We start from the raw sequence: 8,444 nt of genomic DNA, 5'->3' as shown, positions 1-8,444 counted from the left end.
AATATTTCTTTAAAAAAACTTGCATTAATCTTAATGCTATCAATAATTTTGTCTTGTTTTAATTGCTTTGCTATGGTATACCTGTGAATTGAATACAGTATTGAATTTTCCTTCCTAGGGCTATTATTGCCTTTTTCTGTCCATTTATCCTTTTGTAGTTTTTGTGATGCTACAATTTACATATAGCATTTGCCGCTGGCTTTACAGCTACAGATGAACACACAACAACAATAATAATATAATAGGTTATTGGAACCATATTACTACGGAAAGACCGATGGATTACTGTTTGGAATTTCAAATACACGTGTCCTACCTCATAAATCCCTTCAATCCAAAGGAAAATAAAAGCAAACAAATAAAATAACAATAAAGAACACACACACCCTGTTATCATTGCAACCTGCAAAGATGGAAAGGCGAAGCTTCTGGAATTGCAATCTCACCTGCAGCATTACGATATTTGTTGATGGTACAATTTGGATATTTGTTGAAACATCAATATATTTCGACTTTTGCAGCAAGCCAATAACAACGACAGCGGGGGTTCCTGCCATTGGCAATGGTAATCAATAAAGTCAAAATGTTGCCTGGTTGTCGTATGTGTCACTATAAACTATTTGAATTGTTAAAAATTGGGATGCAACTGCTGTATAGGAAAATTTAATTGAAAATCTGGAAAGATCCTGCTAAAAAAAAAAAAACAGAATAAAATTATAAAGAATTGTAAGCAAATAACGTACAAAAAATTTTTTTAATGTGTGTGTTTTGTTATTTTTGATGAATGTGTAAGTTTTAAAAAATGATTACCCCTAAAATCATTGCTCTGGAGAACTAGAACCACGCAAAAATATTGGTCAGTCTTTTAAAGAATTGCGAATAATCCCAAACCAATATATATCTCAGAAATAGACATACATGCATATACATATGTATTTATAAGTATGCATTGCCATGTAGTCTAAAACATTTTAGGTGAACCTACGGTATGCCTTCTTTTGTAACCAAAGTGCAGAATTGTTCATACATTGCATTGCATTACCGGTATAATATAGTACTACCATTCATATAGGGAGATGACATCGACCCTTGTTTGGTGTAGTTCATTTTATGGTACATGAATTGTTCACCAACTTTCTACTCATAAGGAGAAACTATATTAACATTATACCCTCAATGGGACATATGTACTAGTCGATAGAATAGGTTTGTCGTTTGCTGTTTGAACCTCTTCTATTTCATTTCGATTGAAATTGACAGAGTTCACCATTAGCGTTCAATAGAGGGTGCTGACAAACTTCAAATGGCTGGATAGATTTCGTAATAGACTTGGTAAAATGACTCTAACGTTTTTAAATGGCAATAGTCAAGTGGTAGTTTTAATTTCTTTAGAGTGTTCAAACAAGTTTAATGTGCATTTCTATTAGTTTTCATCAGCACTGCACACGAAAAAAACGCATCCCTTTTCCGCCACCGCATCGTGCCAAAATACCAAAAAAAGACACGTGTTTAGCCGTTTTCCAAAAGACATGCACTTTCTCTTTTATGGACCCCAAAAATTTGGGGCCATTATGTCAAAAGGCATATTTGGTCAGGCTCATATCTTGCAAACCTTTTGAAATTTTGATTTACTCTTTGAGAGCAAAGACATAGTTTTTGTCATATAACAAAAATTGTACACACGTAAAATCAATAACATTTTATCTTAAAGGTCAAAATCGTAAAGGTCATTAATTTTAAATTTTGTTCGCTAGTTTAGGTTCAAAGATATCAAAACGTAACTGTACCAAAAATCTCAACAAACAACCTTCTAGAACATACTAATTTTCTAGGAATGCTTTTCCAATGCTAATAAAGCACAACGTTTAAGAAAATCAGTTTTTATCCTTTTTTTATTTTTCAAGGTCAAGATTTCATAATTTTAAACCGTATGCCTAATGGAAAGTAGAGAAGGACTACTAAAAACTGTAGTGCGATTGGAGTATAAAGAAGTGACCCTAATATTAGGACATTTTGGAGTCCATATCTCAGATACGCCAAAAAACTATATTAAATTGTAGTCATGATCACAAGGACTACCAGCTAATAAAACTGCAATACGATGCGAGATGTGGCTTTAAACCGGTTTACTGCACCTGTAATCTGGAGATATATGGCTAGATCAAATCCCAATGGTGTGAAGAGGGAATCTGTTTCGGTCTGCCTGGCAGGGACGCAAGACGACTCTCTAACCGATCAACCGATTGGGTCCAATATTCGTAATATTTTGTGCAAAGATGGTCCATATCGGTCAACTGCTATATACTTCACAAATGTTCAACATTTTTTGCTAAAATAATGAGTATGATAACTTTCGAAGAATGTGACGATTCGGCTCATACTTACGTCATCGTAATATTTCTTCAAGAAAATAATTACCCTAAATCTGTAGTGTAGTACCCAGAGTACTCGATTTGGTCCAAACTTCGCACCTCTTTTTATACCCTCAAAAAGTATGCTAACGAGGGTATATACACTTTCATACGGGCAAAATGTGCCTCATCGAAATAATGGTTTTAGACCCCAAGTGTGTTTGGAAGAAATGTGTTTCAGACAATTTGGAGTCGATTTAGCAATGTCTGTCCGTCTGTATGTCTGTCTGTCTGGCTGGTGCGCACGATAACTCTCGAACAGATGAACCGATTTGGTCCAAAATTTAATTTTCGTAATATTTTGTCCAAACTTAGTTTAAGTTCGAAGATTGGTTTTATTAATTTTCGTAATAGATTCACTTTGGCAGTTCTGTTGTGATGTGTGTTTACTTTTTATATTTTAATGTAAGACCCAGCTTAATCACAGATTTGTTGTTTTCAAATTTTAAAAACAACAAGTTTTTTAAAGTGGGGTAGTTTAAATTGATTTACTTTAGGGAAGGGCAGAGAATACTAGTTTCGTCCAACGCCACTTGGACTCATCAGTTCCCTAAGTTCTTTGCAACAAATCTGTGATTAAGCTGGGTCTTACTTTAAAAATAAAAAATTTTCGTAATATTTTGTCCAAACTTAGTTTAAGTTCGAAGATGGCTTATATCAGCCCACTTCTACCGGTACCTCCCACACAAAAGTTGAAAAATGTTCGGTCCAAAATTTGGCCTTAGTAATATTTTGTCCAAACATAGTTTAAGTTCGAAGATAAGCCATATCGGTTCACTCCTTGTGGTAACTCCCCCACAAGAGTTCAAAAATGTTCGGAAAAATTGTACGCACGATAACTCTTGAAGGAAGTGACCGATTTGGTCCATACTTTACACATCCTAATATATCTTCCTATACGTATGGAAGGTTGGAATATGGACTATATTTGTCCACTCCTTCGGTTCCTCCCACACAAAATTTCGGATAAATTCACCTTAAGACCTGCTCTTGAATCACTTTGATTTTTGTCAAATATCAATAAAATGGTATGCACGATATCCATTAAACGGGGCAACCAAATTGGTCCAAACGTTGGATCTCCTCATATTTTGTCTAAATTTAGTTTAACTTCTAAAATGACCGATATCGATCTTCTCCTATGGTACCTCCCCACAAAAGTTCAACAATTGTGTCGATCTGTCCGTAGATGAAAGTATCAATTCAAATTGGCTGTGGTATATCTCTGTCGGCCGACTCATATTTTTTACTTGTTGAGACACTTTAAGCATTTTTAAAACAATATTTTTTTCTCTAAAACGTATAGTTTTTCTGCAATCGGGCCTTCTTTTTAAAGTCCCGAAAACTTTGAAGGGTAATATATGTGTATTCTTCCATGCTAATCCATAGGTTTTTGACTGAGAAAATACTGATAAATGTAACATTTATTATTAAATTTTTATCGCATAATTAAACTTTTCATCAAAAGTGGAAAATTACAAAAATATCGATTTTTTGAACTGCTTGCGTTTAGGCCAATTGAGTGGAGATGCATAGGCCAAAGAAAGCTTTATGAGAATGGAATGACAGATAACAAATAGTACTAAAAAATGCAAAAATGTGCAAAATATCCAAGTTTTACGTCAATTTTTGTAACCATTTTTGGTGGCGTTTAAACGACCAGTGGCTTTAAGTGGCTTAAATGCAGACTGCTTTATTAAAAACAATGTTTCGTGTGCGGGCATTTGCCGGAAACTATGCAATAATTTTCAACAGAAAAAATTCCGAAGGTAGCTCATGGTGTGACCTTTTAGATGAAAACAGAACTCTTCTAAGAAGGAACAATGGAGACTTCTCTCAAATCAGTAAGTGAGTGTAACCTGAATCATATTCGCTCAATAATATGGGACCACAGTTCATCTCCAAAATTTGATGTTGCCTGTCTGGGGAATCGTTTTGAAAAAAGTTGGCAAAGCGACCCATGCTACAATTATTATTATTTTTTTTATAATGGTTCTCTACACAAAACCCATTATATATTAGGCAGTAGGCCCGTTATTGCAGTTTGCATCAGGGGGAGAGGTCAGTAATTATACCCTACACCACTATGTGGGGAGGGTATTATAAGTTGGTTTTGCCCAAAAAGTTTGTAACGCATCGAAATAATGGTCGTAGACCCATACTTATATATATCAAAACAAGTAAGAAAAGTCTATAGTCGGACGGAGCCGACCATGGGATACCCTATACCACTATCCCTGGACAATCGCTCTCCACGGAACTTCTTTTCAATGATTGTGAAAATTTAATTATCAAATATCAGAGATGTAATGTATAATACTTATGACCAAAACCAAAAAGTTATCTAGCATGACAAAGACATTTTTGTAGCAGGAAAGGAAAATTTAGTTCACACAAACTAAAATGTAATGAAACCCACTTATGTAGTACTACTACTTCCGTTGTTTAACCGCTACGTTATTGAAATTTTTACCAATTTCACACAAAAGTTTCTGTCCATTTAACCCGCTAAGTATTATCTGATCTTCACGTTGGTTTTTAGGCTTCTTCTTCATCATAAACTCAAACTTTGTTTAAAATTTTGCGGGTTATTATTTTGACCTACAGAGCCGCTACAAAATTGGTTAAAATTTTGTTTTTGGTCCATTTCACCCCTGCACATTTCACGATCATCACCAAAAACTAATCATTTTTATTCTGGCCCGAACACAATCTTCTTAAAAAATTTGTTATTGAAGTTCAAATTGCCTTAAGCTTGTTTACAATTTTTAATGGACGGACACACACCGCTAAATCGCTTTATCTCGTCGAGATATGAATTTTGGCATACCAAATAAGGGGTCTAGGACGAATATTTCGTGATGTTACATAAACTATTGGAGAGACAATATGTAGCATGGTATAAAAATGTGGTTCTCTACACAGAACCCATTATATATTAGGCAGTAGGCCCGTTATCTAGCAAACACTCTATTGCAATTTACATCAGAGGAAAGGTCAGTAGTTTTTTCCATATGTAGGCTACTTTGCGAAATATATATGTCCTCAAGGAATTAAAATATCGACCAAAAATACAATTTTTATATTTTTCATACAAAAGTAATGGTCCATTTCACCCGCTAAAGAATATCAGATCATCATTCAAAATTGTAGGCATCTTTTTCGACATATACTCTTACCCGGTGCAAAATTTCGTGACTATTGATGTATAATTGCGACTTCTAGAGAGTTTATTATTATACTACAAAGAAATAACGGGATATATTAGGCCGTAACTCTGTTATCTGATCATGCACTCCAACATAATTGGCATCAATTGAAAGGTCAAGCGTTCCACTTTCAAGTATATCTCACTTGTCCGGAATGTCACTTCCAGGAATTAAGATATAAGCTGTATATTAAAATTTTTCACAATTTTCACACAAAAGTTTTGGTCCATTTAACCCTCTAAATATTATCCGATCGCCATCTCAAATTGCAAGCTTCTCCTTTATGATATACTCTTACCTTTTTTAAAATTACGCGTTTATCGGACTATTATTGAGACCTACAGAGCCGCTACAAAATTGGATAAATATTATGTTTTTGGTCCATTTGACCCGCAAAATATTTCACGATCATCACCAATAAGAATAGGGATATATTCTGATCTGAACCCGACCTCCATACAAAATTTCGTGACGATCGGTCCATAATTGCGGCCTGGAGCGTGTTTACAATTTATAATGGACAGACGGACGGACACACATCTCAAAATCGCTTTATCTCGTCGAGATATGAAAAATGGTATACCACATTGGGGTCTCCGACGAATATTTCGCGGTGTTACATGAATTTTTACCAAAACAAACTTATAATACCCTTTTCCACATTGTGGTATAGGGTATAATGAATGTCTCGACGAGCTGAGTCGATCTGGCTATGTGTGTCCGTCCGTCTGTCCGTCTGTCCGTCTGTCCATCTAAACCTTGTAATCACGCTACAGGTCGCAATTCTGATCGGATCGTCACGAAATTTTGCATGTTGATGGGGGTCCCGGAGAAGAAGAAGCCTATTGATTTTGGTGATGGTCGGATAATATTTAGGGGTCGGAAAGGGCAAAAAACTTAGGTGGATAAAAAGACAACGTTTTTTTCAAAGCGAATATCTCAGCTTCTATACGGAGTATACCAAAAGCAAAATCTGACAATTAAAGTAGAAAATATCACCTTTCTAATGATGTAAAGTAGGTGCTCGTAGGTGATCAAACAACGAAGATATCACAATAGTAGCAAATAAAACACCAATTTTCATTTTTGCGATTTTAATTATATTGACGAATATCACAGCTTAAGTTGTAAACTTTCCAAAAGCAAAGCCTGACTATGAAAGAAGAAGATCCCGTCTTTACAATGATGCAAACTATGTCGGCGTAGGTAACCAAGTGACGGAGATATCGCAATAGTCGTTAATACATCCCATTTATCCCTTTTTTTGGAAATCACGCTACAGGTCGCAATTTTGATCGGATCGTCACGAAAATTTGGGGGTTAATGGGGGTCCCACAGAGGAAGAAGCCTACTGATTTTAATGATGTTCGGATAATATTCAGGGGTCGGAATGGGCAAAAACTTATTTGGAGAAAAGGTCTACGTTTTATTTCAAAGCCAATATCTCTGTTTCTTTAAGAGGTATATCAAAAGAAAAACCTGGCAAGGAATGTAGAAAATATCGCCTTAACAACGATGTAAAGTAGGTTGTAGTAGCTGCTCAAACAACGGAGACATCGCAATAGTCGGTAATGCATCCCATTTTCTGATTTGTTTGTAATCACCTTACAGGTCGCAATTTTGATCGGATCGTCACGAAATGTTTGGGAGTGGATGCGGGTCCCACAGAGTAAGAAGCCAATTGAGTTTGGTGATGGTCGGATAATATTCAGGAGTCGGAATAAGCGAAAAGCTTATGTGGAGGAAAGTCTACGTTTTTTTCTTATGCGAATATCTCCGCTTCTGGTTGGAGTATTCCAAAAGGAATACCCGTCAATGGAAGAAGAAAAGATCTCGTTTATATTGATGCAAAGTATGTTGGCGTAAGTGAGCAAACCGAGATATTGCAAAATTCAGTAATAAACCCAATTTTTCCATTTTTTGTAATCACGCTACAAGTTGGAATTTTGATCGGATAGTGACAAAATTTTGGGGGTAGATGGGGGCCCCACAGATGAAGAAGCCTATTGATTTTGGTGATAGTCGGATAATATTTAGGGGTCAGAATGGGGAAAAACTCATTTGGAGACAAATTCAAAGTTTTATTCTTTTTGAATATATCGGCTTCTAGTAGTGGTATTCCAACGGCAAAACCTGTCAATGGAAGAAGAAAATATTACCCTTACATTGGAGTAAAGCAGGTTGGCGAAGGTGGTCGAACAAGGTAGGTACCACAATAGTCGGTAATGCATCAAGCTACAGGTCGTAATTTTGATCGGATGGTCACGAAATTTTGGTTGCTTATGGGGGTCCCAGAGAGAAAGAGGCATATTATTTTTGGTGGTAGTCGGATTATATTCCCTAAAAGAAATGTTTACCAGTGAAAAGCTTATGCACAGGGGTAGTGGTGTAGGGTATCACATGGTCGGCCCCAACCCGACTATAGCCTTTGCTCACTTGTTTTTTCCATATGTAGGATACTTTGCCGGTATATGCGCTCCAGGAATTAAAATATATACCAAAAATATATAATTTTATTTTTCATACAAAAGTCATCATGGTTGTTGTTGTTGTAACAGTGTTTTTGTTATGTTTATTTGTTCGTTCCTCTGTTCAATCTGGCTCTGGGTCTATCTCCAGTTCAAGAAAAGTGGCTGCTTCGATGGGATGTAGCCATAGATCCATTGGAGTTAGATGGGTAGGTTTGGCGGGGCAGTTAAAAAGGTGTTGTGTGTCGTGCGGGTCCATGCCGCATACTGGGCAGATGTTTTGCACGGTGCGATCGATTTCCGCCCAATAAGAATTTAGGCGACTGCAATATCCCGAGCGTAGTTGGGCCAAAACT

The sequence above is a fragment of the Musca autumnalis genome, unplaced genomic scaffold (genome assembly GCF_047663935.1).
Source record: "Musca autumnalis isolate F117 unplaced genomic scaffold, ASM4766393v1 scaffold_3, whole genome shotgun sequence".
In the NCBI taxonomy this organism is placed as follows: domain Eukaryota; kingdom Metazoa; phylum Arthropoda; class Insecta; order Diptera; family Muscidae; genus Musca; species Musca autumnalis.
This window is presented reverse-complemented; position numbering follows the sequence as displayed.